The sequence below is a fragment of the Oratosquilla oratoria genome, chromosome 5 (genome assembly GCF_046742065.1).
Source record: "Oratosquilla oratoria isolate Oo_2021 chromosome 5, ASM4674206v1, whole genome shotgun sequence".
Classification (NCBI taxonomy): Eukaryota; Metazoa; Arthropoda; class Malacostraca; order Stomatopoda; family Squillidae; genus Oratosquilla; species Oratosquilla oratoria.
In genome coordinates, this window is record NC_134781.1 from 66073444 (window position 1) to 66085943 (window position 12500).

Here is a 12500-nt window from a genome sequence, read left to right on the forward strand (position 1 = left end):
TGGACGAAACAGTGTCGAGATGGATGCTGCCTGCGTGAGATGCTGTCATTGATTAATACAGGGTCGGGCATCATGAAGGAGGCACATACAGGTGGTCAACTTGTCCTCCACTCGAGAATCTCTTCGACTGGACATTGGTTGTGGAGGAATGCCAGTTTTGCATGTGTGTGTGTGCGTGTGAGTGTTTGTGTGTGTTCGTGCGTCTGCGTGTGTGTGTGTGTGTTTGTGTGTGTGTGTGTGTGTAGCTCCGTTTGCGTATGTGTATGGATATGTATGTGTGTGTATGAATTTGCACGTTACTAAGAGGAGACTGTATGAAGGAGTGATTGTGCCAGCAGCACTGTATGGAGCAGAAACATGGAACATAAGAGAGGAAGAGAGAAGGAGCTTGAATGTGTTTGAGATGAGGTGTCTGAGAAGTATGATGGGGGTTACTAGGCTAGATAGAGTGAGAAATGAGGAGGTGAGGAGGAGGACAGGGGTGGAAAGGGAGTGGGGAGATAGGGTTGATGAAAGAGTATTAGGATGGTTTGGACACATGGAAAGAATGAGTGAAGAAAGACTGGTAAAAGAAGTATGGAAGGCAGATGTGGAGGGAGTGAACATGAGGGGACATCCTAGGATGAGATGGATGGATGGGGTGAAAGGGGCTTTGGGGAAGAGGGGAATGTCTGCTGAGGAAGGACGGGAGAGGACAGAAGACAGGGGTGAATGGAGAATGGTTGTATATGAATGATGTTGTGATGCATGAAGTGGAATGGGTGGGGGGGTAGGGGGTGGGGTAGTATGTGTGAGCAAAATTTGACGTAGCCCGAAGGGATTTCTCCCAGTCTTCTCCTTTTATGCATGGGGGGACGGATAGGAGGGTCGCCAATTTAATGAAGCGGCCTTGTTGTGGATGTGTTGTGACTTCCGACACTGCCTCTGACCCAGGGCAGTGGAAAAGGTCCAGGGATGACCCGTCATCCAGGAGGTGCTAAGATGGGAGGGGAGTGTATTTAGGGATGGAATGGGTGGGAATGATTTTATGTCTTTTTCTTTTTGGCTACCTCCCATGTAAGGGAGGAAAAGCCTTGGTATATGTGTGTGTGTGTGTGTGTGTGTGTGTGTGTGTGTGTGCGCGCGCGCGTTTGCGTATGCATGTGAGCGTAAATGTGACTGTGTTGTGCATATGTATGTATGCATGTGTGTACGTGTGTGAGCGTGTGTATGTGTGCGCACATGTGTGTATGTGTGCGCGTTTGTGTGTGTGTGTGTGTTTGTGTGTGTATGTGTGTGTGTGTGTGTGTGTGTGTGTGTGTGTGTGTGTGTGTGTGTGTGTGTGTGTGTGTGTGTGTGTGTGTGTGTGTGTGTGTGTGTGTGTGTGTGTGTGTGCGTGCGTGTGCGTGCGTGCGTGTGTGTTTGTGTATACGCCTGTTTATACTCCTTCCAGCCTGTGTCTGTATATCATTCCCTGTGTGTATCTGCCGTTGTCTGACAGCCTTTGTCATTCTGTCTGTCTATCTGCCATTCTGTATTTCTGTAATTTTTTATCTCCGTCAATTTGTATGCCTCTCATTTTGTATTTCTGCTGTTTTGTGTCTGTCGTTTTGTATTTCTGTTATTTTGTGTCTCTCGTTTTGCGTGCCTGTCATTTTACACATCTGCCATTTGGTATCTGTCATTTTATGTGTCTCATTATGTATTTCTTTTATTTTGTATATCTGTCATTTTGTATGTCTGTCATTTTGTATGCCTGTCATTTTGTATGTCTGTCTTTTGTATTTCTGTGATTTTGCATGTCTGTCATTTTGTATTTCTGCCAATTCGTATATCTCTCGTTTTGTTTGCCTGTCATTTTGTATGTTTGTTATTCTATGTTTGTCATTTGTATGTCTTTCATTTTTTATGTCTATCATTTTGTATATCTGTCGTTTTGTAAATCTGTCATTTCTTATCTCTGTCATTTCCTATGTCATTTTGTATGTCTGTTTGTATAACATTTCGCCTCTGTATGCCTTTTTTTCTATATTTTTCATTCTGTGTTTCTGCCATTCTGTCTGTCTGTCTATCTGTCTCATTCTGTCTATCAGACAGCCAATTTGTCTCATTCTGTCTGTCATTACGTCTCGCAATCTGTCTCTCTGCCTATCATTCTGACTCATTTTGGCTTTCATTTCGTCACTCTGTCATTCTGTCTTTCTGCCTGCGTATTATCCTGCCTGTGTGTCATTTTGCCTGTCTGTCACTCTGGCTGCCTGTCATTCTGCCTATGTGTCATTCTGCCTGTGTGTCATTCTGCCTGTGTGTCATTCTGCCTATGTGTCATTCTGCCTATCTGTCATTCTGCCTGTGTGTCATTCTGCCTGTGTGTCATTCTGCCTGCGTGTCATTCTGCCTGTGTGTCATTCTGCCTGTGTGCCAATCTGTCTGTGTGTCATTCTGCCTGTGTGTCATTCTGCCTGTGTGTCATTCTGCCTGTGTGTCATTCTGCCTGTGTGTCATTCTGCCTGTGTGTCATTCTTTCTCCCTGCCAAGTATGGTAGTGTAAGCAGAGCAAGATTTCAACCTTAGGACTTTGCATCAGATGGTGAAAGGTGCACTACAGCAGTCAAATGGCTTAACAAACAATAAGGATACTCAACACTCAAACGTTTTCTTATTTGATATCTTCCTTGCGCAGGAATCCTTCCTTTGTTGAATAAAATCACCTGGCGGCGACAAATATAAACGACAAATAAACGTTAAACAAAGAAAAGTTGTTAACTTTTCTCTGACGAAATTTCCCTCTGCTGAATAAAATCACCAAACGTCAGTTTCGATAGATATACGAGTGTAATATAACAAAGCTAATTGTCAATAATTATTATTCACTGCGATTTAGTGAATGTCTTATCGGGTGTTTTCTTTACGATGTGTGATAAGGAATCGAATTAGAAGGAGAATGTTATCACAATGACATTTAAATGATGATACAAGTTATCACTGAAGCAATGCATTTCGATTTTCATCGACACTTGATAAATGGAGACATGATAATTTTCTTCAGTATATGAATATATTCGCATGATCTGTATTAAATATTACTGTATTATATCATTAAACTTGTAGACCTAGACATAGATAAAAGGTCAAGCAATCATAAACACGAACAATTAAATAGACATAAGTAAATATATTTATAGTTATATGACGATGTGAAGATAGACATACCTAGGCAAATATATGTCTAGGAAAAGGAATGCCTAGACGAGGTCATGTCTAGACATAGGCATGCTTCAACATAAAACATAAACACAACCACATACACACACTGACATAGACATAGAAACACACTAACATAAAACGTATATAGACACAGGTTTATATACACATATGCTGTATAAACAAATGTGGATTTAAGTATACAATAAATTCTATATGTATAACTAATAACTTCTCTGGATAAATCCAGCTGATTTTGTTTATCTAACAGTCTACTCCTATACAGAGGAGGTTTGGGAACCAGCGGCATAATTCTTAGATTTTTTTTTTTCTAAATCTAGTGGTTTCACTTAACTGTGATTTGACATCGAAAAGAGGGCAATGAGGGTAATTCTACGCGGTGATCCTTCAAGACGACATCAGGTCAAACGTAAAAAAAAGGTAAATAAAATAAGATGAATAAGATAAAATAGATAAATAACTAGATAATTATGTAGATAGACGAATAAATAAGTAAATAGGAAAATACATAAGTAAATATAACTCTAATTTTACTTCATTTGTTTTTGGATATCTATTTATCTTTTATTTTTATTTTTATTTGTTTAATTCATTAATATTTATTATTTCTAATGTTCTTTTTTATTTATTTGTTATTTTTTATTTATTTATTTTAATTGATTTATTTATTTACTTATTTTTATTCTATTTATTTATCTAATTTTATTTATTTATTTATTTATTTATTTATTTTTCAACTCCGTCACTCACCTGGAGGTCGCTGCGCCCTTGGCAGAGAGGGGTTCTTAATAGAGACACAGACAAAAATATCCGACCATGAATATGTATTGTGGTTCCCTACCCTGAGCACTTTCCGCACATTAATTGCGATCTAGGGAAGATAAGCTTCATCTGCATGCCGTAAACACAGGGAGAAGGCCGAGCGTGGCGGCGGCGGCCGAGACGGCAACGGCCTTCAACCTCTATGACGCGACTTCTCGCAAACAATCGTCTTCTCTTACGGACGGCCTCTAAGACGAAAAGGATTGTTTGCGGTACAATGGTATGTAGTACAGCACAGTGTAGTAAAGTACATTGCAGTACTGTACAATACAGTACTTTATGGTGCAGTGAAATTCTGTACTGAAGTACTGCAAAGCGGTACAATGCCATGTAGTACAGCACAGTGTAGTACAGTATATTGCAGTACTGTACAATACAGAACTTTATGGTGCAGTGAAATTCTGTGCTGAAGTACTGCAAAGCGGTACAATGCTACAGTATAATGTAATACCGTACTTACATCAACATTAATACCGTCATTTTAATAGTAGATAGAATCCGTAGATGGTAGTAATCACTCTCACATGTTATTCTGGCTGTCAGCATCCATTTTAAATCAACTTCCTGAAACTCACTTAACTATCTAAAAGGAAATATTACAACAACAAAAAATCACGGTATGGTTAATTGTCTGTTGGTGATTTCATAGATGCCTTTTGGGGGTGGGTGGAAAAGGGGTGTGTGGAAGAGGGGGGTGGAAGAGGGGGGGTAGGAGAGGGGGGGTGGAAGAGGGGGGTCAGGAAGGCCCATCCCCAGAGGAAGAATAAATAAAATTTATAAAAAATAAATCCCGTTAATTCCATTAATTGATACCATCACAATCTTAATAGATGAGTAATGAATATAAGAATATAATAATATTCATTAAGAGGGAATAAAACATAGGGAGGCAGTAATATAAGAGTTTGGGGATATGATATTAATGAAACTCGAGGAGAGAGCGTGCGAGGGAAGGTTAGGTCAGTGTCTGTAATTAGCCTGTTTTGCGAGGTCAAAAGTCGCACGGACCCTGTGTGTGTGTGTGTGTGTGTGTGTGTGTGTGTGTGTGTGTGTGTGTGTGTGTGTGTGTGTGTGTGTGTGTGTGTGTGTGTGTGTGTGTGTGTGTGTGTGTACGTGTGTGTGTGTACGTATGTGTACGTGTGTGTGTGTGTGTGTGTGTGTGTGTGTGTGTGTGTGTGTGTGTGTGTGTATATGCGTGTGTGTGTGTGTGTGTGTGTGTGTGTCTGTGTGTGTGTGTGTGTGTGTGTATGTGTGTCTGTGTGTGTGTGTGTGTAAGTGTGTTTGTAAGTGTAAGTGTGTGTGTATGTGTGTGTGTGTGTGTGTGTGTGTGTGTGTGTGTCTGTGTGTGTGTGTGTGTGTGTGTGTGTGTCTGTGTGTGTGTGTGTGTGTGTACGTGTGTTTGTACGTGTACGTGTGTATGTATGTGTGTGCATGTGTGTGCGTGCGTACGTGCATGTGTGCGGTGACGTGGTTGAGTGGGATTGTAAGGGATTCAAGTATTTTTTATCACCAAATTTATCTATATATTTGCTTATTTATGTACTTAGTTGTTTTTCAAATAATCCATTTGTTAATATATTCATGATTTGTTTATTTGTTTAATTGTTTACTTGTCTACTTTTTTACTTCTTTACAAGCCTAATTGTCTACTTCTTGTTTACTTGTTTGCCTGTTTCCCTGCTTTCTTGTTTTTTGTCTGCCTCCTTGTTCGCTCACTTGTTTGTTTAACTGTATACTTGTTTGTATAATTAGTTACCTATATTTACATGTTTTATTCATATATGTTTATTTAATTACTCGTCTATTAATTAATCAATATTTTTATTGATATGTTTATGTTAATTTGTTCAATATTTCATTTATCTATCGTGTAATTTTCTGAAAATCATCACCTTTGCCCAATGTGATCGGGGTCCCAGGGGAAGCAAGCCAAGGTCTTCTATATAGATACGAGGTGAGATGAAAACGTACCAGCGCGCCCTAACGACTCAAATTATTTCCATAATTGCATCTGTTATTTAGTAATGGAAATATCACGTGTTCAGTATCCCTTTCTCTCTCTCTCTTTTCCTCTCTTTCTCCCTCTCTCTTTCCTTCTCTCTCTTTCTCTCTCTCTCTCTCTCTCTCTCTCTCTCTCTCTCTCTCTCTCTCTCTCTCTCTCTCTCTCTCTCTCTCTCTCTCTCTCTCTCTCTCTCTCTCTCTCTCTCTCTCTCTCTCTCTCTCTCTCTCTCTCTCTCTCTCTCTCTCTCCCTCCCTCCCTCTCTCTCTCTCCTTCTCTCTCTCCCTCTTCTCTTCTCTTCTCTCTATCTTCCTCTCTCTTTTCTCTCTCCTATCTCTCTCCTCTCTTTCTTTATCTCTCTCGCTCCCTCTTCCTCCCCCCTCCCTCTCTCTTTCTCCTACTCTACTTCTCTTCCTCTCTCATTCTTCCCCCACGTATACCCAGCCACATGCTAAAAAATTTCGCCTCATCCGTGGAGTATATATATCCGCACATTATACGTGAATATGTACACGGGGGCATCGTCTCCATGATGGAGCGCTGCCCGGCTCCCGGAGGAACATTATTTATTGGCTTCGGCCTCTCGGGGTCACATCTTTTATTCACTCGAGTTAATTCGTTGATGTCTTATGTGCCGTTACTCATTAACTCACCACTTGTCTGTATCCTCGACTCAGAGGTCCGTGATCCTTACTCACCCTCGCACTCTCGCTATCTCGCTATCTCATATTATACTCACTGATTTTTTTTTGCTTGTTTTTTTTTCTTTTTCCTTTTTTGTGTTTATATATGTATGTATGTATGTATGTATTTATGTACAGTATGTAATTAATTAATTAACGTATGTATGTATGTATGTATTTATGTATTTATGTATGTGTATGTATGTAATGTATGTGTGTAATGTATGTATGTATGTGGGTATGTATATGTGTATGTATGTATGTATGTTTTGTATTATATACACGTGTACTAATGCAGTCTTGTATATTCTATACTATTGTTATTGGCATGTTTGCATTTTTATAAATATATGTTCAAAACGTGCATAAATGTGTGTTCATTCCATGTGCATTATGTATTATGCATCATGTATCATGTGTTATATCGTATTACATATTTCATTACGTATTATGTATTATATATTGCATATATATTCTTCTCCTTTCTCTTCCTCTCCTCTCCTCTCTCCCTCTCTCTCCCTCTCTCCCTCTCCCTCTCTCCCTCTCTCTCTCTCTCTCTCTCTCTCTCTCTCTCTCTCTCTCTCTCTCTCTCTCTCTCTCTCTCTCTCTCTCTCTCTCTCTCTCTCTCTCTCTCTCTCCCTCTCTCTCTCTCTCTCTCTCTCTCTCTCTCTCTCTCTCTCTCTCTCTCTCTCTCTCTCTCTCTCTCTCTCTCTCTCTCTCTCTCTCTCTCTCTCTCTCTCTCTTTCTTTCTTTTTGTCTCTCTCTCTCTCCCCCCCTCTCTCTCTAATGTAGCAAATGTTACATATTGCGTATCATGTATCATAGATTATGTATTACATTGTATATTATATTTTATACGATGTCACGTATAATGTCTTTGTTATTAGATATTATGCATTATATTGCATAATGTATTTGACGTACCACCTGTCATATTGCATGTTACCAGTCATAGACCATGTGTATAGTATAACATGTGCTATGCATCATGTATAAAACCTCGTTTGTGATGCATTATGTATCATTTATCTTGTGTGATGTACGCCATATATATATGTATATATATATATATATATATATATATATATATACATATATATATATATATATATATATATATATATATATATATATATATATATATATGTATATATAGATGTACAAAACTGAATGGGTCCCAGTGATGAGAGATATATTTTAACAACCACAATGCACTTGTCATGAGGATGCCGGGTTCGAGTCCTGGACAATACCACATTTCAATTTCAACATGCTGGCTTTGATGGCTTAGAATTAAAGTGCATTGTGGTTGTTAATATATATATACATATATATATATATATATATATATATATGTGTATGTATATATATGTATATATATATATATGTATATATATGTGTATATGTGTATGTATATATATGTATATATATATATATATATGTATATATATGTGTATATATATGTGTATATATATGTATATATATATGTATATATATGTGTATATATATGTATATATATATGTATATATATATGTATATATATATATGTGTATATATATATGTATATATACATATATATATAATATATATGATATTCCCTGCAGTGACCCTTACCTCCAGCCTCAACATGATGGTTTCAGCAGCTGCTCCTGACCTGTATATGATATATCATGTCATATGTATTATGTATCCTATATACGAGTAATATGGGTATATATGCATCAGAAGTAGCATATTGCATATTGCTAATTGTACTTGACACATTGTACATTAAACATTGCACATTTTACATCATTTTCCACGGTTTTTCTTGAAAGCTTTTGATGTTGGGATTCTGTCACTCCTTGTCCCGAATGACGTCATGTCCCCTGATCTTTCTCATCGATGACGTCATGTCACCTGGATCTCACCCTCACTTTGATGACGTCACTGGGGCTGTGGCTAATTCATAATGCATAGCCACTGGATGCCTTCCCACGACTCTCTTACTTGTGTAACAATTTGCGCACATACACGCACACACGCACACAAGCACGCACACACACAAGCACGCACATATACAAGTACGCACATACACACACACAAGCCGGCACACACACGCGAACATGAATGTATACACATAAACAGGTACACACGCTCACACATATGCAATTATACACAAGCAAGCACACGCACATGCATAAATATGCGTACCCACGCACACGCTCGGTCGTATGCATACATACACATACACACGCACTTGTACACATTTACACATATACAAGCACGTGTACACATGCACGCGTGCGCGTGCGCACACACACACACGCACACACACACACACACACACACACACACACACACACACACACACACACACACACACACACACACACACACACACACACACACACACACACACACACACACACACACACACACACACACACACACACACACACACCGTACACGCACATGCACACGCACGCACACACATGCATCAAGAAACAAACAAACAAACAAATTTCCTTATTTCATGTTTTTTCTTTGTTTATTTGATTTTTTTCTTGTGCTGTCTCTTTCCTCAAGAGATCCCATTAGACACGCTGCCTTGTCTTCACATTTTCATCCATATTTACGTAACTCCGATCATTTTCCTCACCACATATTATCGCCAACGCAAGCAGCCGTTGCTTGGGGATTGCATGCGAACTTTTAACTTGCATTCAGATTTACCTCATTAACAACTTCAATACGGAGACGGGCTTTGAGGTTGTTTGGTGGAACCAAAATAAAGTTGTTTTCTTCGACAATGGACTAGGCTCCTCGATGGAATAGGGTCTGGATCGGTTGTATGCTTGTTCAGAGCACCGGTCACTCCTTGTTATAAAGACAAATAATAATATATAATGATACTTCAGTTTACTAAGTGCATCGCCTTATTGAAAGTGTTAAGAATCCTGTGGGAAAAAAAAATCTTTTGGGATTGACATTCCCATCAACTCTGTGAACTAATGATCGTTTCGATTAGAAATTGAATACGAGAAGCTATCCAACATTCCCCGTATGGTGACAGGTTCAATCAATTTAGGCGCACAAGTTGAGGAGGTTATCAATTTTCTTTGACGTCTGATATAAATTGAAAAGAATACATAAATCTAGACGATACACGAAAGGCAATTAAGATGTTTTCAGAGTCTAGTTAACAACTTTGATATGTAAAACACACAAAGGAAAAAGAAATCTAGTGAGATCTTCATTGGAAGAAACCATCTTTGACATGAAAATATTCCATTTGTTTTTTATATAAATCAGCAATTATGAACATAAAGTATATATTCTAATAGTTATTTGGGGTTTTTCATTACTGAAGAAAAGCAAATGGTGTATATATTCTATTTTTTATTGGAATTTTTAATTGAAGACAGTGAAAGTGTGTATATTTTTGTTTTGTTATTGAGGTCTATCCCTTTTTGAAAAGAAACAACTGGTGTTTGGCACCAAAATCTATAAAGAGTTCACTAAAGGATGACTTAGTCTCAATATTTCCTTCTTCCGGATATCCAGACCTGACCCATAATGTATTAGAACTATGGAAATACATCATGTATTGTTATTGCATTCATATGATTTTTTAAGATAATCACTTATACTATAAGGGTTTTACTGCATATAGAAATATATGAATTACTCGTCAACGTAAGCTATATTGGCCTAATCTATAGTTTATCATGAATTTGATTTCTCTACAATGGGACAGTGAAAGACAAAAGTATCCCTCCTGGTTTGTCCGAAGATAGATTAAACATGACGAAACATTAAGAGTCGGCTAGCCATCTTTATCTGATTCTCATAAGGTTTCGCCTTGTTTAATTTACCATTGGGCAAACCTGTGATATTTTGTCTCTTATTGTGCATAATTCAGCCCTGTGGTCTCCCTTGTACCAAACAGGATTGCATTCTTAATCAGCAGAAAATATGCAAGGGCAATACAGGAAGAATAACATTATACATGTACAGTTGTGAGCAAAAGTCTGGATATTTATCTGAAGATGTTCATATTATAAAGTTATATGTAAACACAACTGTATAGACATGAGATGGAATGAACACAATTGTGATCGATGGTACATGGCAACTTAAAAACCGCTCAGGTTATGTATATTATTACTTGTAGTTAAACTTAGAGCCACCTGATCCTCTTAACCACTTTTCAACAAGGTGGTATTATGGTCATGAATAGAGTAGCCTGGCGTCAACCGATTAAATAGGGAAAGTGCCATCCGGCGCGTAAGTGGTTGATTGAGATAGGGTGGTGTCACACTGTCCGGCCCCGCCGTTGTGGCTGTTTGTTGTCTATAGGCTAGCAGTCTCCCTTGTAAGTCATTAGACTTAAAAGGTCATGATAGTATCTTAACCAGGGGGAGATTGAGGTAGTTATATGAAATTCTAGTTATCGCCAGATGATTTTATTGAACTAATTGAACTTGCTCATAATCTCGCCCCAGCCTTCGTCGCCGCATAGTGTGACATGGGTATTACGCTACCAAAGTAGAAACTGCCACGTAAGTGAATGAAATCGCCTGGCGTCTGCCAGAATAAAAAGAGGAAAGTGTCCACCGGTATTAAAGGGGTTGGGGTACATTAATCCGTACTCCGATGACAAGATGACTTGTCATTTGGTCAAATAAAACAAAAAATCAAAACACCAAAATGTTTGATCAAACACCAGAAAAATATGACGTCAATCCTCGCTTCGCTGTGAGCGAAGCGAGGACTGACGTCATATTTTTCTGGTGTTTGATCAAACATTTTGGTGTTTTATGATTTTTTGTTTTATTTGACCAAATGACAAGACATCTTGTCATCGGAGTTGAATGGGTTAATCCGTTCAGACATAGTGTTCTTTCGTTGAGATGATAGAATAGTTTACTGCTAATGAGAATCAAAGCATGAGAGTAGTCAAGAGTTAACCAATGTTACTTGAACCCATTCAGTCTTGGATTTTCTGATTGAACATAATTCTTTAATCTATCAAACTACCTTGAAAGGCTAATTAAAGCATATAGTTTTCAAACTCAATCAAATATCCTAGCGTTAGGCAACATAAAGCCTTTAAAGAAAGTGAGGTACTTTGACTGATTAGAACATAAAAGTTCATCTAAGAACATCATCATCAATGCTCCGGAGGTGGGGGGGGGGAAGTCTCAACCGAATTAAATCGCTTGGCAACAGCTAGAAGTTGCTGAAGCCATGAAACTAATTGTTAGCAACAGTAACGTTGATAACAACAAAAACAAAATCAACACCATTAGCAATAACTGCACATCAACAGCAACAGTGACACGAAGAAGCAATACCTCTAAGAAAGAAAGAAAAAAAATAGATTCTAACAGATGCATTTAAAGAATTGTTTTCAGGAGGTACCAGAATATGGAAAGTAACCTAAAGTTATTAATATATCAAATGCCCTCTCCTCCATATATTGAGTGACATACACACACACACACAGACACATACACACACACACACACACACACACACACACACACACACACACACACACACACACACACACACACACACACACACACACACACACACACTTCATATACAATTAAAACCCATTTGACACCCATCCCATTATCAGCATCTTGTAAATGAAGGTTGATCTTGTTGCCTGCTACACCGCTCAAGCTAAAGCAATGCACATAGGCAAAGTACATTTACAGCAGAGCCCGACAGCTGGAGATGGGCTACCTCCTCGGCTTCATCATTAAGGAACCTTCCTTTGTATCCACTCAAAACAGTAT